At 41.5% G+C, this 27202-nt stretch overlaps 1 protein-coding gene and 1 non-coding gene across 3 annotated transcripts in view; both read right to left on the bottom strand.

Moving 5' to 3' along the window:
• The window catches only part of MACROD2 (mono-ADP ribosylhydrolase 2), an 842575-nt gene that overhangs the window by 457561 nt on the left and 357812 nt on the right, over window positions 1-27202 (bottom strand). The gene's annotated exons all lie outside the window — the stretch shown is intronic.
• LOC139669131 (U2 spliceosomal RNA) lies at window positions 6349-6468 on the bottom strand. Its single transcript, XR_011697187.1, has one exon. It is a non-coding gene; the product is annotated as a U2 spliceosomal RNA (small nuclear RNA).

Genomic DNA, 27202 nt, shown 5'->3' on the forward strand with positions numbered 1-27202 from the left:
GTCAAACAGACACACAGCCTGCCCTGAGCCAGAATATAGCAAATGTGCATTTCTTGAGAGTGGACACTTCCTCAGAGCTGCTCATGTGGAGGCAAATCACAAGAATCTGTGTCACTCTGCAGTTTCTCTTGTAGATGAGCACAGGCATCACACGTGCTGCTCATTTTCTGGAATAACATTGGAGAGTGCTGTTTATATGCTGCCTGTAGACCAGCTAATTTAAAGAACAGAGCATATTAAAGCAATTGAAGAAGTCATTTGTTTCTGCAGCACAAAATGAAGACACTGATTGCCAGAGAAGATAATTGACATACTGTTACACTACACACATTTGCCTGAATACAATGGTATAATAAGCCATTATATGATAAGAGAAGGATTCAGCTCATCTCAGCCCAGGAACATTCCATCTCCTTCCTTCACTGCTGTCAGGGATGCCCCTGAAGTGCCAGCCAGGTGCAAGTTGATTTTTGACTGAGTTCTCCCCTTTGCGTGTGAAATGGCAGACAAAGATCTGTCCCTGTGGCTGGTTGGCAGCTCATGGCACCTGATACCACTGCAGTACCATCCCTACAGTGCTGCAGATGGAAGTACACCCAAGACTTTCCTCACATTCTTCCCATCATTCCCCTTCAATATCCATCCACAATTTCATTTTTTCTTTTCAAAAACAGGTCACCACAAGTCCAGGTCTGGTGTGTCTCTAATTTCCCAGATGATGTGCTGACTTACTTGTTGCTTGCAGAAGGGAAAGCTTCCTGCAGGCTGGTTGCACCCAGCAGAGAATACAGATGCTTTGTTGCAGCAGGAGGAAGAAAATCAGAGCCGAAGTCATTATCCCCTTCCCCACCACCACTCTCCATCCTCTGTGTAAACTCCCTGACAGCATTCCCCTCTTATCTTCTTCTACAGTGTCAAGCAAAATGAAAAGGTTAAACTTGAAGGCTTGTACGTGGCCTTTGGGTTAGACATCCAAGTTTTTTTTTAAAAAAAGCCCTACACACAGCAAAATATTTTTAAAGTCATGGAAACATGAAGGTTCAAGGACTAAATTTGCTACCTTAGCTGAATTACATGTACTCTAATACTGCTGCCCAGGGAAATACTTAGCATTATGCTTCCTAAACTGACTAGTGGAAGCCAAGCTCAGAACCAAAACCCCATTCTAGTAACCAACAACATGTCACGGTTGTAAATCCCCACACTTTGGGGATTTCCATGCATGAAGCCCCCACCATGCTCCTTCATGTTCCTCTCTTCATACAAAAATGCTAAAAATGGAAGAGATGATTATCCTCATCTTCAAACTGGCCAAGGTTTTCCTTTTTATTTTCTGTATTTAGTATTTCCCTGTTCAATCCTCTTTGCCCCTGTCAAATACTCAGTGCCTTTAGTGGAGGCTGTTTGGACAATCAGGCAGTAAGAAGTGCAGACAGTGCTGTGAAACCCTCTTAAAAGCCTGGTGTGAATCAGACTCGTGGGGATCACAGGCTACCACTCAACTCCACTCACAGCAAGAGCCTGAGCAAGGTGAAAAAAAAAAAGAATGTTACTAAATATTCACCTCCAGTGCGATGTGCCAGCACAAGTCCACTGGATGATGGATTGCCCTGCAGACTCCTCCACAGCAGCCACCCATGGATCAGCAGTGGGTTGTTACCCCAGACTGGAGCCTGCTAAATGGAGCAACTTTTAAGAGTGGTTTGTAAGCCTCTGCACAACATCAGCTTTTAGGCTTTCAGTCTTCTACAGATAATTCAGAGGTACAGCATCAAAATATATGAGCCTGGGTTTTGCATTAACACCATAAATGATCAAACCAACTCGTTATCTAAGATTCATCTGTTTGTCTAGAAAATAAATGTCAGTACTGTCAGGAAAGGGAAAAGTTTATGATTAAGCTCCAGCAATATCATTTCTCATAATATCAGCCTGAAGATGGCAATCAGAAGCATTTTTAAAAGATTCAGCACTTGATTTTTCATCCACCTCATGGAAATGGTACTGCAGAGAATTCATACAAAAGAACACTGATGTAGAAACACACACCTTTACAGTCAATATTGGTATGTGCAACCATTTTTGCAATTAGATTAATTTAAGGTAGAAAAATAACTCAACAGAAAATGACTCAGGATGACCAGACTAAGCACAGAAAGCAATTTTGTTTAAACACATGTAGACATCAAGCCAACAATCTGCTGCAGCTCCATGCAAAGCTTGTGCACCTCTCTGTTGTCTTAATGGACTGTTTCAAACACTGAGAGCCTTGACCATTTCTTCTGTGTGAATTTTTGACGTCCCCTCAAAGAAACCACCCAGTTCTCCAGCATGTACAGAGGAACTACGCAATTCACATCATGACCCCACTGATAAAACCTCCCAAAAGGTGAGGATCACTGAGGGAACCCAGAACTAGAGTCACTGTGGGATCCTTCATCTACCTCATGTTCCTCTTCATTAGTTCAAGGCACAGCACAGAGAGAGCAGGAACCCAGGTAGGTCCCAGTGCAGAGACCACATTCCTGCCTCATGAGAAAAGCTCTCAAATGAGGAAAGAGCTGTTACACTATCGCAATCTAAGCTAAAAATAACAATAATAAAATACTATACCTTTGGGTATTTTGAACATGGAATTAAGTTATTTATTTAAAGTATCACGTAACAGCACTAGAAACAATAGGCACAGGCACTTTGTTTTTTTTTTTCCATGTACAAATGAGTTTTGCACAGAGACACTGAGTGTCTTGCCATGTCCTGACTGCAGAACGACAGCAGATACTTATCCGCTCAGCCTTAATTAATTTACTCCCAAATGAACACTGCATTTAGAAAGAAATAAATTGTAATTTTATCCTGGAGGACCATTTCACACAAATGGGACAAACTGTTACCTCATCTGATTTGTATCTACTCTCTAATCACACGGAGACTTATCATAAAGGAATTTAAAATTATTCTAAAAATACACAGCTGATATTGCATATAAATGTTGCATCTTCCTCTCTGGATAAAATCCTTCTGAGGGGAACAGCAAAGTTGCTTTAGGCTTGTTTTTCTTGCATATCTCACATGGACATGCCTCAAGCAGTCATATCACTGTTCCATCAAATTTTACATCACCTATGTGGAAAGATCTACAAGTTCAACAATGTTTCACTGCTCATGTTCTGCTATTCTGGTGTTTTAATTATGTTACTTCACACAGCAGAACCAAGTTTGACATTCCTATTGAATCTCATAAATCGTCACTTTAAGAAAATGCATTCCCTTGAGGAGAGGTAATACAGGCCATATGAAAGTCCCTGTTTGAGCTTAAAACCTTCTCAAACAATCTTAATTGTTTTCAGAAAGTCAATGGCAGGATTGTGCCTTCTGAGGCACAGAAGAAGTAAGGTATAAGTTAGCTCATTTTTGTTTGTTTTTTTATCGAGGTGAAGGGTTTTTTTAAAAACAGCATCAAGAGTCAAAAATAAAAAATGAAATGAAATGTGAATTCAACATTAATTCAATAGTACTGACTCTGGAACAAAAGCATGATAACACCCTGCTGGAGATGTACAGTGCTAGAGGTGCACAACCTCTAACATTTTCTTATCCTTTTCCATTTTTCTTTGTTTCTTCAAAACATTCTAGGAAGGAAATGGCCAATGCTGTAACACAAACACCACTGTACAACAGAAAAACATTAAAAAGTAGTTTCACACTGATATCCAGTAATTCAGAAGCTTACACACACTCTAGAGGTACCAAAGCTTGACATGTTGAAATAAACTCCACTAAGCTCATTCTTTAGAAAGCTAATTGTTGCTTTTGTTATAGTAAAATCAAGACCCTGTAGGTTTCACTCTCCAAAGGGAACTCATCGATATGGTCTGACTGCTAATTGATTATTTGAAGTTAAATCTTAACTTGGGACAGCAGAAATTTTGCACTTGCATGACACAATTCCCACAGTAACATGGGCTTGAATCCTGCATGTGGACACAGATTGGGATCAAACACTGTGACAGCAGCAGGCACATGTGGTCATCTGCAAAATTTCTGTGTCTTAAGAGAGGTGCAATGAGAAGGAAGTGGAAATGTGCAATTCTTCAAAGAAATCTGTCCAACCCTCTGTTGTTCTTGCCAGTTCTTTCAGTTTGTGTATCAAGGATATGTTACTGAGCCCCTTTCCAAGGATTCCCCCAGTCAGCTGAGGAGTGGCAATAGCAGTGGATGCTCAGTTTTGCAAACATATTCTCATGCATTACCTTGACACTGCATTCTCCTTCCTTGCTTTAAGCCTATTTAAAAAGGGAAGGCTTCACTATTGCCAACCTCTCTCCCTTTTCCCCAGTGCACTGTGCAAAGGATTTCTTGGTCCCTTGGTCTCAGCTAGACCACCTGGGTTTAGAGTCCAGAGCCACACTAGAAGGGAAGGTGGACAGGAATGAAGGCAAAGAGCAGCTACTACTTTTTGGCTAGAAAAGAAGCCTGTGATCCTATTTCTAGAGCCTCATGAATGGCTATTTGATACAGCGGCCCATGATTTCTCCCTTGCTCTCCAAAAGCACCAGCATGTATGTGCTGACCTGGGGGTAATGAAGCAACTTCTTGAATGTGACCTTTGTCACAGGTTTAAGTAGCCTGAGAGGTCCTGAGCTGCCCTTACCTCACCTGGGTGCATAAAACTCACACTAAATTAATTTTCTCAGAGAGATAAAAGAGAGAATCAATATTTATCCCAGGATCAAAATGCCTTTTGCCTAAAGAACTCAGGGGTCTAGAAAAATGAGGAGCAATCATTTTGTTCCCATGACAAACAAAAGCTTCCTTGCCAGTAGACACTGTATATTGACAATAACCTGGAAGCATCATAGCATGCATAGTAATAAGATGGCATTTTGCTGCAGTGGATTTTTATCATGTAGATACTCCTTTTTTTTTTTTTTGGTTCTAAACAGAAATACTAAAGAATCAAAACATGGTATTTTTCATCAAATAGTAACATTAAAATAGTGAGAATCAACAAACACTTAATGCCACCCCGCCAACATCAGCTTTACTTAAATACTGAGGCCATAAATAATGACTTATAAAATCATCAACCAGCTCAAAAAGCAAGGAATGTAAAGTTTCGGGGGTTCAGGGGAAACTATTATTTTATTTCACTGCAATTAAGTTGGTAGTACACCCAGCTACCACCAAAAATGTCATACCAAATTAACTCTCCTCTTATTAACCATGGCAGGTCAAATAATTAAAAAAGTGAAGGTGTCTTAGTAATGAGACTTAACTCAAGGACACTAATTTACAATGACACAGGTTCCCTCTTTCTGTGTTACCTCACGTACTTATTAAAAAATCCTCAAAGGGTCAAACTCTTATGTCATCCAGAAATGATTGTGATCACTCTCTATCTGAACTGTATTCATTTGGCTTCTAATACAACTCCCAGTTTTCCCCCTGTCACATCAACTTGGCCTTTGGTGGCTTGATTCTGTTTCAGAAGATGTCATGAACCACCCTCGTCGTCACCTGCTGCTTTCCATGGACCTCGGCGGTAACTCTGTCACAGGCCAAAGAAAACCAGCTCCCATTGGCCACCCACTGACTGTGCCATGTATGAGCAGCTCTGGACCTCCAGTTTATAGAATGGACTAAGCTGGTATTTAATCAAGCAAAAATGTTCAAGTGAACAGCAGCTTTCCACAGTTTTTGGCCTATTTCTGTATTTGAAACGCTTGTGTCTACAAACAACAGTGTTTCCTCAAAGGTACCCATCACATTTGGTCTTTGATCAAACCAAATCAAATCCTGTATGTACCCTTTCACTATCTTGCAGTACATTTCTTCTCTTTCAGACTCTGCAGTTATTTCTGATTGCTGTTCTACGGCATTTTTCAGAAAAACAGCACCTGGAGTGGTCAATCAAAATAAAGAATACCAGTGATGCAAGAACTTGCTCTTCAACACAGACGAGATCGAGTGTAGCCTCACAGTAAGTACAAAGTATTGCCCACTAGGGTAGTCCTGAGGGTGGTAATCTGATGTTTTAATACTGGACATTGCAAAATGGATATTAATATGGATTGAGAAGACACTGAAAACAAGATTAAAATGCAATCAGAAGTGTTATTTTCTTTTATTTTTACAGGGGGTTTATGGAGGCCTGGGAACCCCCTGAGCTGAAAATTGGTGGGGATTAAGAGAACACTGTGGAGAGGCATAATCTTGTTCTGTTCCTGCTCTTCCCTTTGCACTCTTTTATGGTCATTAGGGGACTTGTTGCTTTTTTTCCTCCTTCTTTTCACACCATTCTAGAAAACACGGCTTCATGCACAGAGAGGATGGCGTGAGCTCCGAGAACATTTCCCAGTCCCCGATCTCATTTAATATAAAATCCTCCAGTTGAGGACATAACAGATATTAAACTGATAAAAACATATGCTGCACTTGATCTTTGCCAAAAGGTCAAGAGGCAAACACGAATCAGCAGAGTCGGTGGTTTCTGGGTCTGACTCAGTGCACACGCTGGGACTGAATCATCCCAAGATTTTAACGCCGCGGTAGCAACAATTACGGAGCATCAGCACTCAGATTTATTTCAAGAAGCTGCAGACAGACAGCAGACCCCAAGAAACTCACTCCAGGACCTCAATGAGCTCGTGATTTTGCACATGCAGGAATTGTTCCAGAACAGGAATTTGGCAGAGCTAACAATGCCATGTCCAGCCTCTCAAAATATTGATCTGAGTATTTCTTCTATGGGAAAATAAATAAAAAGAAAAAACACCCAACTTTTCCCTCTAACCCCCAAATTCCTGCTGTCCCCATATTCCCTGCTCTAAACAATTAGGGAATTTACTTTCTGAATCCTAACAGGGTTATTTTAGAAACACAGTCCCACTACAGATAGTATTTCACAAAACTCTAAGCAGTTGAGGGACTTCTTAATAAATAGCAAATTAAAACCAGAACTAAACACTGCAGTGCATTTTACTAATCCTTGCTGGACTCATTAGAGCATCTTGCACGCTAATTCAAAGACTACATCTCAGTCCTGCTAAAGCGTGATTTTTAATTACTCTGTATCAAACTCCACCATAAATTAACATAGAAAATGTCCACACACAAAGAGCACTAAATCAATACTGCTAAAGCTTCAAAAAAAATCATCCCTGTGCATGGAAAATAAAAACGCCTTTTGAAGTCCACACATAATAACAAAAGATACTTGAGTAACTCAGAACGAGACAACAATTTCTTAAAAGTTATTCTCATTTTCAAGAACACTCGGTAAACAAGTTTGGAAACCTTTTTATTTCTAATAGTATTTTCAAAATGTCATTATAATCACTAATTATGGGTAAGAATACAACAGTAGGTCAAAAGTAAAAGGAAAAGGATTGTCAGAGCAGAAATACCCAGCTCATATCCTGATGTTGGGGCTCCAAGGTGCACAAGAGAGTCAGCCAACTATAAGATAATCCTTTTGCTCTTAATACAGAGCATTCAGTGGATCAGTATCAGCAAATCTACTGGATTTTAATGAGTTAAAATATTTTAATAGCATAGCTTTGTTCTTTAGTTTAATCACCTCTCCCTAAGGCTCGGAACAACATTTAAGCATGTGTTTAATTTGCTATTGAAGTCAACAGAACTATCAGGGAATGCTGAAGTTAAACATGTGCCTAATGAGATTTACTGAATCAGAATGCGGAAAACACGATGTGAGCAAAATCAAAGCCCAGAGGCTTTAGCCAAGTCCACCCCCAGTTTCCCTAAAGACACAGGGCCCCCAAAATGCAAAAGAAAATGTGATATTAGTGTGACCTTCTACTGCACATCCGTAATTCTGAAATGCTTACGTAGCAAAACACACACCAGACTTTGAAGTAAGAAAAGAAAAACCTTTGGATTTGCCCTAAAATCTTAACTGGAAGCTTTTGTGGAAGTTTGTTTGGTGTCAGTAGTTCAGCAATACCCTTTGACATGAGACAACTGTTGACTTGTCTCATGTTTCCTTCGAAAAGAAAATGTAGTCTAATTAAAGTGTTTTGATTTGGGGCAGGAGGGAATGGAGCGATGGAGCCAACATATATATTTCAGCTCCCCATTCCTCTGTGAAAAAGAAGGAACCTAATCCCATATTAGTATCTCACTTCCTCAGTCACTCAGGCAAACTCTGTAATCCTCTCAAACCTGCATATGAACATCTGCATTGTACCAGTCGATACTTTTTTCCAGATTAAATTAAATGAAAATAAATTACCTGCATGCTTTTAAACCTTCTTCTTTACTACCAAAGACAACCCCTTCTTCCTAGTGTGGGGGAGTTTAGTTCAACAAAGAACAACTCAATGAGCTTTGAATGGAGCATATAAAACATAAAACTGTTCTTTACTTTTTCGTGTGACATTTAAATGGCATAAGTGAACATTTAATTGAATTGCAACTAATAAATATTTTCTTGACAGCAAATATTATAAAAACCGATTTGACTCCAAGAGAAAAATTCTTCAGATTCCGCACTCACTATAAATGTTCAAATCTGAGTTAACAATATTTTAATTCTTTCTCTTTTGGCCTACATGGAGTATCTTGTTTATTTTTTTTCCTCTGCCCAGAAAAGCTAACAGTGTATTGGAGAAATATTTAGCACTTTCTCTTAAAGAAATATAGTCACCAAGTCTTTCTCTAATACGCTGTCAAAATCAGCAAATTTCTTAAAGAAAAAAAATTAAATTGAAATGGTGAACATAATTATTACTTAAATATGGCAGCCATTAGCATAGAAGGAGTTAATCTTTCCCACTCCTTTTTTAAGAGTAAAAAAGGCTAGGAACAGCTGTCACTCAGGTGATGAATACAAGCTGCCAGCCTTTTAAACAGCAGGTACAGCATTTGAGCTCGGAATTAATTAGCATTCAGAAAGCCTAAACACCGCTTGATAACTCGGCAAGATGATTTTTGTCCCTTCCTGCAAATTAATACTGCTATTAAGATGAGCAAGGGCACAATGCAGATCGTAATTGTACCCATTAAACAAAGTTTCACAAGTAACAAATTGGAGGCTCTTGCCAAGAATGCATCAAGTCAAATCCAGCCTCGCTGCAAAGAACGTGCAGGGATCCATCTCCACTTTGCCATGGCAGTCCCAGGATGGATTCCTGGGTGGATGCATGAAATGTTTGCTGCACATAACCACAGGCTTCTCAAAAGTTCATGTTTCTAAACGTTTAAATAGTGGCTTTGTCTCACAAACGTTCAGGCCCCTTCCATACAAGAGCTGCTTTTAACATGCCCATTTACACTGAAATGACAAGTTAACAAGGCCTTGGAGATTATACTTCTAATGTCTTAAAAAACAAGGCCTCCCTCCACCAAATGCTCCTGCACCTTTGCATCAAAGTCTACACAACCCGTGTGGAAAATCTCCCTCCTATATATGTCACTTCCTTTAAATGATCAGCATATTTTATAAAGCACAGAAATGATTGATATCAGAATTTAATGATGTTTAATAAGTAGCCATCTGTCAACAGTCAAGGAGTAAAAAGGAAGCACATTATTATTTCCCGAAAGACTAGAAATATTGATGCTAATTAAAAGGCACATTATCATTATCTCAAAGCAATGTCTAAACACTAATCAAACTTCAGGTTCAGGGAAGGGGGGAGAAGGGGGATATGAGCACTCCCCAAAAGGGTCACTGGATTTGACAGCCTCCAAAGTGCTGTTATGGTAGTGCAAGATCAGAACTTGGCAAGGAGCTGGTAACTCCTGACTGGGTGGGCAAGCAATCAAACCCCAAGCTGATGGAGGAAAGGTTAATTACTTTAAACCCAACTCTTCAGAAGAGATCTTTGGTACATTTTCACAAGGAATTGTGAAAGAAGAGAACTATGCCAAATGTGGCATTTCATTCTTTTTTCTGATTTTCCATCCACTATATTTCAAAACAAAATAAAACTTGGCCTCTTGGTGCCCAAACATGACTGATTTTACCATCCTGAACTGCAACATGCTCTGTGCTGTCAGCTGAGAAATGGATCGATGTCACATACACATGAGGGACTTACATGGCCAGAGAGAACTGAAACCTACCCACAAAGGAACAAAGCCTAAGAACATGGTGTCTGTAAAGCACTTTTGACTCTTTGGGCTTTTAAGAAACTCCTCTGGGGTTTGGGGCTGCTTTAGCTCCTCATGCTGAGTGCTAAGGAGGAAGAAGGTCCATAAAGGTGGGTGGTTCAGCCTGCTGCTAATGTTTGCTAAAGCTCAGCCTTCAACATTAATTTCAGTTTATTACCTTTTAAAATGTGGTATTTATTGCCATTTTAATAATTCATCTTGATCACAACCTCTCTTAAGCAAGCAGACCTCTACTAACCTCAAAATCCATGCTTCATGTTTGCACTGAGGCAGCCAACAGCCCATAACATGCTTTTTGCCTTAATATGTAAAAAGCTGACGAGACTCTTGGCATTTATTGCTTGCAGAGAGGCACAGTCAGAGGCCACTGGCAAATGTTTTCCTGCCCTTGGGATACAGGAGATGTGTGAGCAAGATATGACTGATCCCACCTCCCACGTGGTGGAAACTGTATGTGCAGTCCCAGGTTTAGCAATACTGACTCTGTGAGCCAGTTCAGCCACTTTCTGAGGTCAGTGGGTGAGTTTTGTGATGTCAGAGGAAAGATGAGGGTGAGCAATGCACAAGATTCCAACACTGAAGACAAGCAAAGTGTAGGGAAAAGAAAAGGCGTGCTGGGAACAGGTGGAAAAAACAGGGATGGGAGAATCACACCAAATGTATGGAAAAATGGCCCACTTAAAGCTTTCCAGCCGTGGCTGCAGGAAACCACAGCTACTCCAACAATCGAGGCCCAGGGGCATGAGCACCATACCTAATTAAGACCAGTCATTTTTTTCCACCTTATTTTTACCGGTTAACTCTTTCACCTGTAATTGCCACTATCAAATTACCGCCTCCACAGCGCAAAGCCACCTCTACTCTTCCTCCTCAGGTCAAGGAACCCATTCATCACCGTCAAGTGAAGCATATTTCTATTTTTACCTGTCATTTTCAAACCATCACTTCACACAGGTGTGACCTCTGATCCCGATTTTCCTTCCAACACTCCCCTCGCTAAACTCTCATAGTCCTCCATTATCTCTTCCCTGAGAAATATTAAAAATCTTAAAGAGAGATGTCCCTGGCTTTGATTACCCTACTCCAATCTAACTCCTTGATCTTCAGCATAAACACTTCAATCATCCTGGCATTTTCATTGACTCAAATTAAATGCAGAGCCAGTAATTATTTCACAATCCCCTTGCCCTTTCATACACAGGTCTTCTGCCTTGTACAATGACAAAGTATTACCTCCCAGACTCTTAAATGGTTTAGATACTTCCAGATACGCTTTGGATATGAATTTGACATGAGGGGACTCTTAAGTAAACCTTGTGAGGCTTACCCAGTACTAATCGTTAGCAATTACAGTGCTTTTCTCATGTTGAGCCCCAATGCTCAGACATGATGTGAGCCATAGAACTGTACAATAGTTGCACTGATTAACAGGTTCCTCGGGGTGAGCATGAGGTGCAAGATCCCCTGCATTTTGCAGCCTGCTTAACAGAAATTCAGCAAAGCTGACATGAACATGGACATTTACAGTCCCGTGCAGGTAAACTGGAGACAGAAATTAAAACCCCACCACCACTATCCAGTTTTACTTATGTTATTTACTTCCACACTCACTGCATTTGTTTTACATTGGCACCAAATTCTCTTTGTGCCTCACAGATTTGCCTTCTGACTCTGTGCAACTGTTGTATATTGTATAGCTGTCAGAGCAGAAGTGGAATGTATGAAAAGCTGGATAATTGTAAGTTAGGGCATATGGTGCTGCAGAGAATGTAGGGGTTAGTAGGAAGAAGGGGGTTTTGTTTTGATTTTTTCAAGAGCCCGGATATGACTAAAGCTTTTTCCGGTGGGCAAAGAAAATATCCCTTGTTTCTCTCTGTGTCTCCACAATTTGAAAAGTTCCTTGCTGTTTTTCTACCCCTTTTTTTTTTTTTGTGTGTGTGTGTGTGGGTAGAGGAAAAAAGAAGAGAGGAAGGTATGTTTAACATTAATACTTACTTACATGACAAATAATAGACCTTCCCTCTGATTCTTTTTTTCTCTCCCAAGGAAACACATTCTCCAACAGCATGCATAACATTGAGGTTTTCACAAAAAAAGCCCCAAAACGAGCAGGCTGCTGTGTAAACACATCAGGCTTTGGAGCTCACATGCATTGAAATGACCAGCACAGTTCATTCTTCTTAAAGGTATTGCTTCAAGCTGATTGCTGACTCAAGACAAGAACACAACCCTGGTCACAGTGAGTTTCTGAGTATTTTCTCTGCAGCTGCAGGGTATAGAGGGTTTTCTGTTTGTTTTGCTTTTTTCCCCCCCTTTTTCATATGAAACCTCAGATTCTGGAGTACAGTTTGGCAGCACCAGGCTGAAAGCACTGCCAGTTTCCTTGGGTACAGAATCTCTAACAACACAAAGCCCTGACTATCTTCTTGCCCAATAAATAATCAAAATTTCGCGCCATGATCGTCCTCAAAAAATATGACTTCTTTTTATCTCCCTGTTGCAGCTAATCCTTCCTGTCAATGGGGTTTCATCCATAACAACTCATATTTAGTCCCAATGCATCTCTTAACAAATCCACCTCCCATCTCAGACCGCACAGGTTGCAAAAAGGACCACGGAGACAAAGCCTCTCTCCTCCAATGGGATGGGAAAGGCTGCATTTCCCATGGAAGATGCTCAGCAGATGGGAGGATGGGAGAGACAGCACCGGCGGGGAAGTCCCTGCTCACAGATCACATTTCTGGTGCATGAGCAGAACAGAGCATTCCCAGGATTTGTATTCCTGAACGGCTCTTCTGCCAGGTTGGATTAGTGGCCGCTTGTTTATTGCTGTCACGCTGACCCAAGCGAGGTTTGCTTCATACTCAGCGATTTTAAACAGTGTTTTTCTTGTCTTTTAGGGCTGGCATTGCATGACTTGCTCCCTAGGACTTGCCCTTCCTTTTCTCCTCTCCTCTTCTGTCCCTGCCTCAATTTGACTGCTTCATTTTGCCCAACGTAGCACAAGGTGGTAAAAACTGGACATAATGTTTTTGCCAGCAGTGAATTATCAGAGGCTCTCCTTGGTCTCGCAGAAGGATAATGGGAATAAACTCAGTAAGAGCTGTTTGTTCACCCCACTTGGTGCCTGCCCCACTATTCACAGCAGTCTGTGCTTGAGGAGCAGCTGTGGAGGGGAGCAAGGTGACAAACACCAGCTTTGCCCTCCTGATTCCTGTGGGAGAGGACCTCACCTCTCCTGCAAAATGCTGTCAGGGGCCCCTTTCTTCCACTTTCTCAGGGAAAGGGCTCCATTTTCATCCCCCTGACAAGGAAATGAAAAGTGCGCTCAAATTCACGGGAGGGACACTTGACACCTTGGGGGTCGTTTCTTCATTTTATCTGGAATTTTAGACCAGTTCCCACAGGGCTTTCTGGACTTCTCTGAAATCTGCTGTCAAGCCAAGAGTTTCAGTTCACTCAGCAACCCAAAGTGCTGCAAAAGCTGCTCTTGATGGGTGTCAAACTGGTAATAACCGGGGGGATTACAATGGCCATGAAATCAAAAATTACAGGGACTCTGGTTTTGTCTTCTGAGATGTCTGAGAAACAGAGTGGGCCTCTGTCTGCGTCCCAGATTCTCGAGTAGAGTGAAACCATCTAAGGAGGACACTTTGAAAGAGATCTGTTATTCAAAACATAATCTCTTCTTGGAGCAATTTGAGGGTGCAGCAAAACAACAAAACCCAGAGACTGACTGTCAGCTCACAAGCTGCACCCCCTTAAACCCTTTCAGATCCAGCATCTCCTATCCCCTCAACAAATACTAATTATAACAACTACTTATCTGTAGTAACTTCTCAAATAATTCTAGTACTTGTACTGTGTTTGATGCAGTTAGTTCATGGTTGAGACTGGTTGAGACACACTCCAGATAACTCACAAAATTTCACCGTGGGCTCTCTGCTGAAGTGTTGGCACTGCCAAATCTCCATGGGACATCTGCACTAAAGTAAATACTGTTGCAGGCACTTTAGACAAATTCACACACACCAGTCAATTAATATTGTTTCCTACATAGAAAAACCCAAATGAGGCATTCATTAATAATGTGCATTAATGGGCAGAAATTTCTTCTTGTGGACTCAATAAATCTTCAAATACTTTCAAGATGAAGACTTTGCTTTTGCATAATGATAAATGACAAAATTTTGGGGTTGATGAAACACTTGGACCAAATTTTCATTAGAAGTATATCAAAGCTTGTACCAAGCATAAATGGGAATAAGTATGAATTTATTTAATGGTCCCTTTCCTGTGTTCATCGCAATATAAATTTAGATTTATTGTATTATTGTAACTAAATTTGAGAACCATTCATCTGGGCAAAACATGCAAGGAACACCCACATTCCTGAATGGATGTTAATTGTTTGGGTAAAAGCAATTAGGCCACAGCCACCCTACACACCTTGTAATTAGGTGAGACAAAACTCTTCCTCTCATCCGAGCAGAGGTGCCAACATATGCTATTACTTCAGGGGGATACTTTTCTCTCTGAACAATAACCCTGCCCCACCTAATAGCTGGGTTTCTGTGCTTATATGCAGTAACTGCAGCTGAATTTAGACACCTGTTTAACTTTTTTTATTTTTTTTTAAACTGAATTTGAAAGTCAAAAGCCCTCCTTAAAGGCACCTTACAAGTGAATCAGATCTATTAGAGGAAGACAACGGCACAAAGGACAAACAGGAAAATTGCACAAATTCCTTGTAACAGTCAAAACCTTCAGCTTTTCAAGGCATCTGGTGATCTAAGCAAGTCCACTGGGACCACATGGCACGTCAACAAATTCACATTTTGTCTAAATGTCAATCAACAAGATCTTTCCATTCAAACCCAGTTCAGCTGCACTGGCAGCTGTTAAAGTGGTGACACTCCTGGCTTACACGGATGCTTGGGAGTGGGTGGAAGCACCACTCTGCTTTTAAAGCACCTTCTAGAAGCTTACACTTTACACTGTTCAAAATTGATGCCAAAAAAAGTTACAGCAAAATTTCTGGGGGTAAATCGTTTCCTCCATCCGCTTCTCATTCAAAATGTTGGAGGTTAAAAACCCAAATCTTTTAATTCTGAACTGCAACCAGTGCCATTTTCATACATCACTGTGCACTGCTCATCATCACTGCAGTAAAACACTTTAGACACAGTTTTACAGGGCAGTGACATCAGGCAAACCCTAGATAAGAGGGAAAACACTGGCATAAAGCACCCACCACCAGATCAGACGGTGCTTGCAAAGAACCCTGTTAGATGACCCTCTTTAAATTCTTGGAATTTGCAGAAGGGTAGCACCTCGCCACTGGGGCAGGCAGGGAATTCCAAGAAATTCTGGCAGGTAATTCCAGCGAGGGCCATTCAGTGAATCTCCAAAATCCTTTGCTGAGGGTGGCACATACATATAAAGGCTGAAATATGCTCTGAGGGCATACTTGGAAGGGGTGGGGAAAGGTGGTGGGGTGAAACCAGGGAGAAAGCAAGCCACTCCCCAAACCAAGGTAAATAATTTTCTCTTTTTTTTTTTTCTGTTACTGTTTATAAAAATTTTAAGTATTTTTTTAAATGAGGTTTCTTTCAGTCTGAACAAACACAACTTTGCTAAGAACAGTTTAGATTTGTTATGAACTGCAAAGAACACACTCACAAAGACACTGATTCTTCCTCTTAGCCACATAAATAGACACGATCAAGTTGCAGGTGATAAACAGGAAAGAACAACAAAATCTGGTCTACTTCACTGTGAGTGAACAAGTTATGCTGATAATCCCCTTCCCAGATATCCTGTAGCACACTGTACAAGAATTTTAAAATGTGTCACACATGACGGTTCTCCTAATACCGTTAATTAAAACAGTACCAGAAGTTATAATGAAAAGGGATTACTTCTTTTTTAATACACTAAAACCTCAAGCTCCTGTTATTTTACATTCTGGTAAAAAGGAAATGAACAACGAAGCCACATTTTGGGATTTAAGATAACCATAAGATTTTAAGTTGAAGGGCAGGAAAGAGGCTTCATTTTGAAATTTGCTTTTAAATTTGCCTTATGTTCCTTTAGTATGACAACGACTCTAATTTAAAATGTCACCCTTTGAAACTCCCATTTATTCACAAGCTGCATCTTCCTTCTGCCCCAATATAAATGACAAACATGGGGTTTCACTGAATGAAAGGAAACCAGTTAATAATTAGCCTTATTGTGATTTCTGGCTGTCTTGTAACACCCTTCTGGATTTCGCTCTGAATGCAAAAGGCTTAATGTAATCAAGTTTTCCTGGTGCTCAGCACAACTAGCATGTGACTGCTTAAAACAGAGCTATTGACTGTTTGCAAACTCTCCCACTCCCATCTGACAAAGACATTTTCTTGTTTCTGGGATAAAAGCTGGAATATGGGGGCACGGTAAGAGGAAGGCGAATTGACTCCAAGATTCCTGCCTGACCATGTGAAAAGCCACCAGGTCCACCCACTAAGGGCATTCAGCTCTTGTTAGCATTTTATGAGGTTCAGAGCATCCCTCCCTTGATTTCAATGTCAGCTGGAGGAACTGTGGCTGCCCAGGCCTCTGCCTCTTCCCTCTGGGAATGGGGATGGCAGGAGAAGAGGATGGTGGCCATGCAATAAGACAAGCATTGGGCTTACCTCTTCTCTCACACAACTCCCACCTCATGACTTCAGCGACTAAATGAGACACAGAGCTCCTTCACAACACAAGGCTGATTCCTGGAGCCCATCACTTCCTGCAACCAAAAAATCCTGTGGGCTCTGTGATCACATTATTAAAAACTAAGACAGACAATAGAAAAGAACTAAGCAAAAGTATGCAAGTGATTATAACTCTCTGAGCTTCTTTTAAGTGTAGCTTAAGTATGCAATTTCTGGGATTTGGAGGCTGCAAAAAGTATTGAAATTGGTTCGTTTGGATTATTATTTTTTTTAAATGTAAACTGGTTGGTTGGATTTGTGTTTGTTTCTGTCAACCAGAAAGCCAAACTGATATCCCACTGCAGAGCAGCACATTGATGCCAACAGGCATGGCATCAATTACAAGATTCTCTTATCAAAAACCTGGTCCCTAAACTATTGAAGTAAAAGACAGAGGTAGCAGATTATCTTTTGTGATAACAGGACGATGGCACACATATCTGCTCCTGTGTTTCATAAAGTATTTGCTAACAGCAGAGAAAAATCATGAGTTCAATTGCAGATTCTTGATAAAGGTGCACTTATTACAGATCCACCCCATCAGCTCCATCCCTCCTGTGGAGCACAGCTCATCTCTGCTGAGCATGAGACAACAGGGGCCTCACTTTGGGCAACTTAGGCAGATTTTTACAACAAAACCCCAAAACCTAATTCCTTAAGAATTTTCATACTCTTGCTCAAAGCATGAGCTCTGCTCCTTAATAAAATAATGAAAGAAAAGCCTATGGGACAACAAAGTCCGTGTTCTGAAGGCATTTCATGAATGTTGGCCTTGAAATCATACCTAGATAATACCGCAGTGCAGCTCCAAAGAGAGCTTGAGTGCAACTCTGACACATGAAGCACTAACATGCCACTTAGAGACACAAAACCTGATTTAAGATTTAGCAGATTGAAATAAATTTGGGATGTAACTGCAGTTATGATGTGAGACAGCATATAAATTCATTGCCACTGCCAATACATTTTGCCCAATCGCTCTGAAAAAGCAGCGTGCACGTGTGTGCATGTGTGTGCACATCTGAGTGCATTCCACATGCTCCTCGTGGAGCAAGAACACCTCTGCAGGATTGATGGCCACGGACAGTATTTCTAATGGCCTTTTTAATTGGCACTATGATGATTAATTGGGGCCTTCACACGACTCCAGGAGTGCTCATTACCAAGCAGCGTGGTGTCCTGGCACAGTGTGGGTGACCGTTATTGCTAAATAGTCATCAGATCATGAGGCACTGATAAGATGAATTTTATACAAGACTATGAACCCCAGAAATTGAAGCCTACTACTGAGGCAGCGGGAAAATTCTGTTTGCCCCTTAATATATTATTTCAGCAGTGCCCATATGCTCCAAGAGAGCAGAAGATGCCTTGGGAAAGGTATTGAAAACATGTTCTGTGTGTAATAAGGATTAAATACTCTGTGCAGTACTTCTTGCCATTGCAGGAGTTTGTGTTTGCTCACAGCTACACATGGGATATTGCAATTACCTCCTCAGACAGGAGCTGCACATGTGAGATTGGTGGGAGAGGAGCAGGAGTGTGCAGGAATGGCCATCAAATACCTCAACTACACTGTACCTGAAGGACACTGTGCTGCTGTCATTGCCTTTCCCTGAGGGAATTGCTGATGGGCTGCTCAGTGCTCAGGACCCAAGGCAGGGGTTGGCTGAGGCTGTGACCCACCACTGTCTGTCCTGAGAGCCATGAAACAACAGCAGAAGGTGTGTGGGGCCACCTGGGAGGCAGAAGGTGTGTGGGGCCACCTGGGAGGCAGCAACATGGAAGGAATCTCAGTGGTATCTGCTTCCCCCCTTTAGGTTCAGACAGTTCTCACCTGGCCACAGAGAGGGACCTGGGGGTCTGGGGGATGGCAAGTTCAGTATGAGCCAGCAGTGCCCTGGCAGTGTGTCCTGGGGGGCATCAGGCACAATATTTCCAGCCAGGCAAGGGAAGGGATTGTCCTGCTCTTCCCTGCACTGGGGCCGCCTCACCTTGAATTTTGTGTGCAGCTTTTGGCATCACAATATAAGGAAGATAAATAAGAAAGGTATTAAGCTATTAAAGAATGTCTATCTCTTGAAGAGAAGCCATATCAGGAGTGGCTGAGCGCACTTTGTCTGTTCAGCCTGGAGGAGAGGAGACCTCATTGCAGTTACAGCTTCCTCGTGATGGGGAGAGGAGGGGTGGGCCCTGATCTCTTCTCTGTGGTGACCAGTGACAGGATCCAAGGGAATGGCCTGAAGTTGTGTCAGGGGAGGTTTAGGTGGGATGCAAGGGAAAGGTTCTTCACCCAGAGGGTGATTGGGCTCCCCAAGGAAGTGGTCACTGCACCAAGCCTGACAGAGTTCAAGAAGTATTTGGACAATGCTCTCAGGCACCTGCTGTGATTCTTTGGGTATTGGACTCAATGACCCCGATGGGTCTCCTTACACTCAGAATATTCTCTGATTCCTTCACCTGCACAGCCCCAGCACAGAGTGCAGCACCCACCTCTGCCCCACACAGCCCTCCCCTGCTCCTGCCAGATTACTGACAGTCTATTCACTCATCCAGACCACAAATGTCACCAATACACAACAAGAAACATTTAGCCATTTAAAAATATTCTGTAAATAATCTTGGATAACACTAACACCATCTTAAATTCTGTGAATGATTCAGGATTTTGCCGTGTGCTGACAAAGGGCTCATTCTCATTAGAATTCTGTAAAATCTTCTTACACAAATCTCCTGTCAGCTTCAATCCATTAAAAATAATAAAGGTATGCTCAAAAATTGGGGACCAAAGCAAATGTTGTTTAGGCTTAACAGATTCAATTTACTGTGCTGTTAATTGGATAGCACTGGTACCCTCCTCCCTTTGCCTTGACAACAGGATCTAACAGGACGTTTGGATCCATCTCCATCACACTACAGGTCTGCATAACACTGGTCACAACACAGCACAGATTCAGCCCCTCTGCAGGTCACAGGGGGAGTTCCCAGGCAAGAGGTGCTCCCAAAGCACTACCCAACCTGTGTTCATACCCCTAAAATACCCTCTCCAAACCCAGAACCTGCGGTAATGATCGTCCATCAGCCAGTGCAGAAGAAAAGTCTTGATATGTATTCACAGACTATTCTGAGCTGGAAGGGACCCACAAGGATCATCAAGTCCAACTCTTAAGCCTGTAACATCCCCTGCCCAATTAGCTGGCTCTTCATTCTCTTCCTTTCTCAGTCCCATTTCAAAATAAATGAAGGGTTTGCTGCAGCTGAAAAGGCTCTCTTCCTAACTGGAAGAGGTCAGGTAATAGATATGATGTCCAGCCAAATATAAGCCCCATGAAGAGATGGGAACAGATGCCAAGAGGACATTTCTTAAAAAGATATAAAAAACCACTTAGGGGCCAGGTACTGTGGCACACCCCAAACAGGTGTGTGGCACACAGGTTTGCTCTTAGTTGCAGTGTTAGAAAGCACACCAATTCTCTGAGGAATCCATCTCCCCCAGCGCAGCTCCAGCTGATTTGAACCAAAAGGATGTATTGCATTAAAGCATTTGGCCATCTCAGTTTGTGAGCTAAGTAAAGGCAATATCGAGAAAAAAAAAAAAAAGAAAAAACAAACCAAGCTGACCAAACAGTTTTCAGGAAACTGGGCTTTTTCAGCTGTGACAGTAATGCTGGAGTAAAGTGGCTTTGAAAGATTTCTGAGTGTTGTGTTTTCGATTGAGGATTTTATGAACCAGTTTTAAATGTATTTGGATCATTAAGAATTAGTTTAAGTTGTACTTCCCTGGGAAAGTAACTAGTGTAAATCAACCTTGTTCTAAATACACATGAACAGCTTAAAATTGCATCGTATGCCGTTGCTAACATGCATTAGCTTCCAACTCCAAAGCAGATTTAAGTTTTGCTACAGAGCTGAGGATATCATGTGGAAACAGATGTTAAAGTGTCAGGAAAAGCAACTGTCTCACTGAATAAATGAACCTCTTTACAGCATTTAAAGAAAAATTAGACAGGTTAAATAATAGATGTCCTATTCAACATTTTTAGCTGGTGTAAATAGCCAACTCTGTGAATCACAAATCATAAGAAATTGCCATGTTTCTGGAAATGGATATTAATCTCCTGGAAACATGGGCCCTTGCACTCATGATGCACAGCAAACTTTCCCAGTAGAGGCTTGTGGTAAAAAAGAAAAAAAAAATCAGAACTGACACACATAACACATTTGTAAGAACAACTGAATGGGTGAATCACAAATCCCAGCCTTTTTCCCCAAGAGCACAGGAAAAAAAAACAAGAAAAAAGAAAACAAAAACCTACACAAAAAACATCCCAATAAAATACCTCTGTTTTGAAGCTCTTTTAGATTTTCTTTTGGACTCTTTTTAAACTTGAAAATGATTTTATATTGGCATTCTAAAGAAATAAGGCTAATAGCACACTATCTGTGCTTAAAATGAATCTTTACTTGCACTCTGATTTAATAAGGTGTTTGCAAAAATACTGTGACACAAATGAACTCAATATGTTCTCTTCCTTGGCCTCCAGTAGACAGAAAATTATATTTCCAACATCCATTGACATGACTCAAATTGTCTTGCCTCTAGAACTGTTATGGTTTCAGACATATCTGACACATCAGTTTTGCTCCCCTCCTGTTCACTCCCTCCAATCATTAGCGGCATCTCCGTGTACAGGAGGAAAACGCTAAATTAAAGAGTCGATCTCAGTTTTTAAGCCCCAGGGCAGAGAAGGTTGAGCACATAACAGGGAAAATGCATTTTACTTCCAACTTGGATTGCCTGTGCTCTCATTACACCACCTCAGCGCCCCTTCAGCTGCTGTGTGAAGCAGAGGTCTATTAAGCTCTGAAGGGAGCTCATTCTTCTGTCCTATGAGCTAGAGAAAGACATTTCTGGAGCAATGAGAACGGCTTGAGCAGGATGGAGAAGACATTTGAAAATGCCCCATGGGGTTCCAGCCCAAGCAGAATAGCACTGAAAGAAGGCCAATGGGATCCTGGCCTGGATCAAAAATAGCGTGGCCAGCAGGACCAGGGCAGTGACCTGTACTCGGTGTTGGTGAGGCCACACCTTGAGTGTTGTGTTCAGTTCTGGGCCCCTCAGTTCAGGAAAGATATTGAGGGGTTGGAGCAGGGCCAGAGAAGAACAACAAGGCTGGTGAAGGGACTGAAGCACAAGTCCTGTGGGGAGAGGCTGAGGGAGCTGGGGGTGTTTAGCCTGGAGAAGAGGAGGCTCAGAGGTGACCTCAGCACTGTCTGGAACTACCTGAAGGGAAGTTCTGGCCAGGTGGGGGCTGGTCTCTTCTCCCAGGCACTCAGCAACAGGACAAGGGGGCACGGGCTCAAGCTCTGCCAGGGCAAATTTAAGTCAGAGATCAGAAAAAAATTCTTTCCAGAGAATAATCAGGCATTGGAATGGGCTGCCCAGAGAGGTGGTGGATTCCCCATCCCTGGAGGTTTTTAAACTGAGATTGGACGTGGCACTGAGTGCCATGATCTCGTAAAGGGAGTGGAGTTGGACCAAGGGTTGGACTTGATGATCTCGGAGGTCTTTTCCAACCCAATCGATTCTATAATTCTAAGAGGTGTAAGAAGAGCCCCAGTGTGGGATTGGTGCCAGTCACGAGAGGTGTGAGAGGCATTTGGCACAGACAGCAAAAACACAACAGGAAAATTAAAGTGAACCTCTATCTTTTCCCACTGTCTCTAAAACTACAGAACCCAAAACTACTTAAACTCAATCAGGACAAATCCTACATACCAAACCAACCAACCCCGTTCCCACTCCCATCTCTCTTTCCCTCTTCCAGCCACTCTACAATGAAAGGAAAAAAGCATCAGATCAGGTACATGGAGGCTGGGGCAGAGGGAAAAACTTTGAAAATGGTGAAATAAGAGTTACCTCTCCTCATTCTGTACCAGCTGAAGATACACTGTGCAATTTCTTTGGAGATTGATACATTACAAGAGGGGGCAGTGAAAGAAGGCTGCCCAAGGTATTTCAAATTCATTTTGAAAAATCCACTCAATACACCCTGCTTTACAAAATACTGGCTTTTCATGCAGCATTTTCTAGTCTAACTCCTCTGACGAAATAAATTCAATTTAAGAGGGAGAAAAGGTATAATTTTCTGCAACTGGAAAAGGCAAATCAATGCTTCCTAAGTACAGTATGTGCTAAGATAATTAATTTTCCACAATATGCTCAAATCTCAGCAGTGAAAACAGTATAAAACCAAATTAATGACTAAATATTCTACATTCTAAGAGCAAGAAAACACCCTCTCATTCTTGTTAAATAGATTAAATAGGAAATGGTTTCTCTGGCTGTCAAACTGCAGCTGGTCTGAACACCCTGGATTCTGAACCCTATGGATAGTACCATAATTGTCTTTTCTTAAGGGTTTGTTAGAAGCTTCATATTGTATCAAAAACCTTTTTGAAGGGAAAGGCAACCTTTAAAGGTCTCCTCCATTTGGGCTGGGCCTCATTTCCATTATTCCCAAAGCTCACGTAGATTTTATTCCTCTCATTCTTTGCAAGGTCATATTTTTCTGTCATTTTCCTCGTTACATCCCGAGCTTCGAGATCAGCAAACACAGCCTTAAATGCACTTCACCCTCACTCTTAAAAAAAAAAAAAAAGAAAGAAAAAAAAAAGAAAAATCCTTTAGAAAAGGCGATTTTGACATTGGCTGCCTGCAGTTTGACTCCCCACCGCTTCGCAGTGAGATCAAGAATAATACTTCACTTTCTAATGCTCACCTCGAGATTGCGTCAGTAATGAAACACTCCAAGCAGGGATCAGTTAGAACAGCAAATGGCTTTAACATTTCCAGGGAGCAAAGGAATTGAAACATACCACACTCCATTTCTGCAGAACAAACAGGGGACTAAAAGATACAGAGATTAAAAAAAATAAAATAAAAATAATGACAACAACAAAAAAATCCTTTGTGGTGGAATGCCTTGAAAAGAGGGAATGTGTGTGGCTGGAGGAGCTGCAGTGATGCATAAGGCACTATGGTTTTGTTAACCAGAGCTTAAATCTACACTAAGTGCAAGATAAACTCTCACTGGAGTATTTTCTCTCAAGTATTTCAGCCTATTTCCACATTTTCATAAAAGCAAAGGCATGACCAAAAAGGAAAGTGTTGCACTGCAATGATTTCTTCGAGATTAGTTGCAAATTTATTCCCAAATTTCCAGCACGGTACACACAGATGTACACAGGGAGTTCAAAACTACAGAGAGCAAGTGCACAAGTAGAAGCAATAAAGTAAAACCCAGTCATAAAACCTGCCCCCCTCTGAGTGGGATTTCACAGGATCTCAATTGGAGGAAAGGAAGCAATAAAAGCAGATCCGTGGGTGTTCTCACTGTACACAAGAATTTATGCAGGTGGATCTCACTGCATGATATACAAGTTATTTCCCTGGGAATGTCACATCTTCTGATGAGTCACCCTCACAGACCAAGAATGATCTAATTTGGGTCATTTCTGACAAGGTATTTTTATATAGTGATGCAAAGGTAGAGTCCAATACCAGCCTTGCATCACTGGAGGGCAGGGGAGAAAGTGTCACCTGAGGCCACGTTCTCTTTGAGCGACATGGGACTTCTCCCCTCATTTGAACCAAAGCAGAAGCAGCAATTTGATTATCTGGAAGTTCTAGCCAGGTGGGGGCTGGTCTCTTCTCCCAGGCACTCAGCAATAGGAGAAGGGGGCACGGGCTCAAGCTCTGCCAGGGCAAATTTAAGTTGGATATCAGGAAAAAATTCTTTGCAGAGAGAGTAATCAGGCATTGGAATGGGCTGCCCAGAGAGGGGGTGGATTCACTATCCCTGGAGGTTTTTGAACTGAGATTGGCCGTGGCACTGAGTGCCATGATCTGGTAAAGGGAGTGGAGTTGGACCAAGGGTTGGACCTGATGATCTTGGAGGTCTTTTCCAACCCAATCAATTCTATAAATCTATGACTCTATGATTATCAGTTTTAAAAATTCTCAAGTGCAATTTTATTCTGGAGGGTGACAAGTTGAAGTTCCTTCCTCCTATCTTGAGATCTCCTGAACGTGCCTTCAGCATTTAGTCTGAAGCCAGACAGGGAGATAAGGGAGAAAGGACAAAGCCTGACTCTGCAACTCTTGGAAGAACAGCCAGTTACAGACAAATATTTGGATTTGTGTGCACGACATTTAATCTGAGCCACTGAGACCAACGAAATGCAAAAATTTTACATCTACAATTGACTTTTCAAAGCATGAGCACGTCCCTAAAAGAAGAGGGTTTAGGACTGTGCTCTGCCATGCAGGGAGTTGTCATCAAGCTAAAATGGGGCTGCAGGGATGATAATCTGGGGGTGTGAAACAGCTGCTCATCAGGACCAGGCCAAAGCAGATCATAAAATGCTGCTGGTGATGTCCCTGATGACATCCCTCCTCCAGCTCAGGGGCTTTGGCACTGCCAGTCTCTAACTCAGTCCTTGCTGAATTTGCATTGGTTTGAACTTTAAAGTTTCCATGTGCATTTTAAGACTACTTAAGGAGAAAACTATAGTATTAAGGTTTGGAGTTTTTATTTAAAAGTATCAACCCATTTTCTGACAAACTGAGTTTGAAGTCATTCAGAGTAATCACTGGAAACTGGAAAAAAAAAAAGCAAAACCCAAACCCTAATTCTTGATTTTGGTATTTGCAAACTCGAGCTAACACAAGGACCACTACCCACTGTCAGCCACTCAGACTTGTCAGTATTCTTAAAAGGCATATAAATATTTTAAATTGTAACATAATGATTTAATATAGATATATTTTCCATCCTTTGTATACATTTCTGTTCTGTAGTTAGAGCAGATGTTTTGCCACATGTTAGTTTTCAGACAAGACTGAATGTATACTAGCAGGAGGGAAAGTTTTCCATTAAAAAACATAATATTGCAAAATCTAATAAAAATACCTTCAGAAAGTCCACAAGGATTTTAGTTCAAGGCTTTCTTATTACACTATTAAATGATTTAATGTCCACTCTGTGTATGAAGCAACGTTATTTATTGCATACCTTCTTCCAGAGGAGCACTTGAATATTTGCAGAGAAGTACAAATACATCATAAATTTTCCTGTAACTAACATTAAAAATGAAAACAACTGCTTTGTATTAAAGAATTACCCACTGCCAAACAATGAATTTGGAAGAAGAACAGCAACATCACTTAAACTGGATCTTTACTGGTATGCTTCAGTTGCATTTTGTCCCAGGGTTAATGTCAACCATCTCAGATTATTTAAAAGTGATGAAAAGCTACATTATTTTCTACTGATTCTGTGTTTCTGTTCCCATTGTTGGATGCAGCTACCAAAAGTTTCTCTGTCTGCTGAAAATAATATGTCAGGCTCCCAGCCCACTATCTTGGGGCAGGTGAACACAAAGCTGGTTAAAGGAATTTATATTTCTTCAAAGGCATCTTGGGAGTTAATTTCCCAATCAAAAGTGACCTTCAGCATAATAAAATCTATCAATGCACACACTGAATCACACCAGGGCACTGCTGAATCACACCAGCTCTGCTTCAGAGTTAAAACTCAGCTTCCTACAACCCAGATATGGTATAATTTAAGAAGAAAGAGGAAGTCATAACAGTATAAAAGAATGATTAGAACAAAAAAAGAAATAACAGGAATGTCTTAAGTGTCAGAACTGTGTATTACAAGCTGAAAATCTAAAGCATCACATGCCACCTTCCCACAGAACTGCCTCCTTGGGAAATGATTTGTAGTGTTGTGTGACACCAGGAAAGAGGAAGGGATAAAGAGCATTCCCGGAGGGCAGAGATGGGATGCAGCTACCAGGGACTTCAGTGGGAGACATCAGACTTTCCCAGACTTCAGGCTGGTAGTGGAGTATTCCCATCCCATCAGAAAGTCTTCTGGGGAGACTCAGAAAGGACAAACTTGCTGTGAGGGAAGGTGGATTTGGGGGCTGAGCAGGAGCCCAACCTGATCCCCAGAGAGTGGTTTGAGTTGACTGATTCCACTTGGAAGGGCAACGCTGTTGGGAAGAGGGACAACTTCAGCAACGGGAGCCTGAACTGAGACTTTCCAGCATATAAATGAACACCAGGGACTGCAACAAATAGTTCTCAATAAAGCAGATTAAGAAAAGCCACAGCTCTCTCTCAACCTCTGTGGGCAGAGCCCAGGAAATTGTATTATGATACATGGGGAGCTGTGAATGTTGTGCTGTTGTTGGGAAATGTAGAACTGTAACTTCCTAAAAGGGCTCTGCCTGGTCTCAGGGCTTATCCT

This window comes from Pithys albifrons, chromosome 2 (assembly GCF_047495875.1).
Source record: "Pithys albifrons albifrons isolate INPA30051 chromosome 2, PitAlb_v1, whole genome shotgun sequence".
NCBI classification, from domain to species: Eukaryota; Metazoa; Chordata; class Aves; order Passeriformes; family Thamnophilidae; genus Pithys; species Pithys albifrons.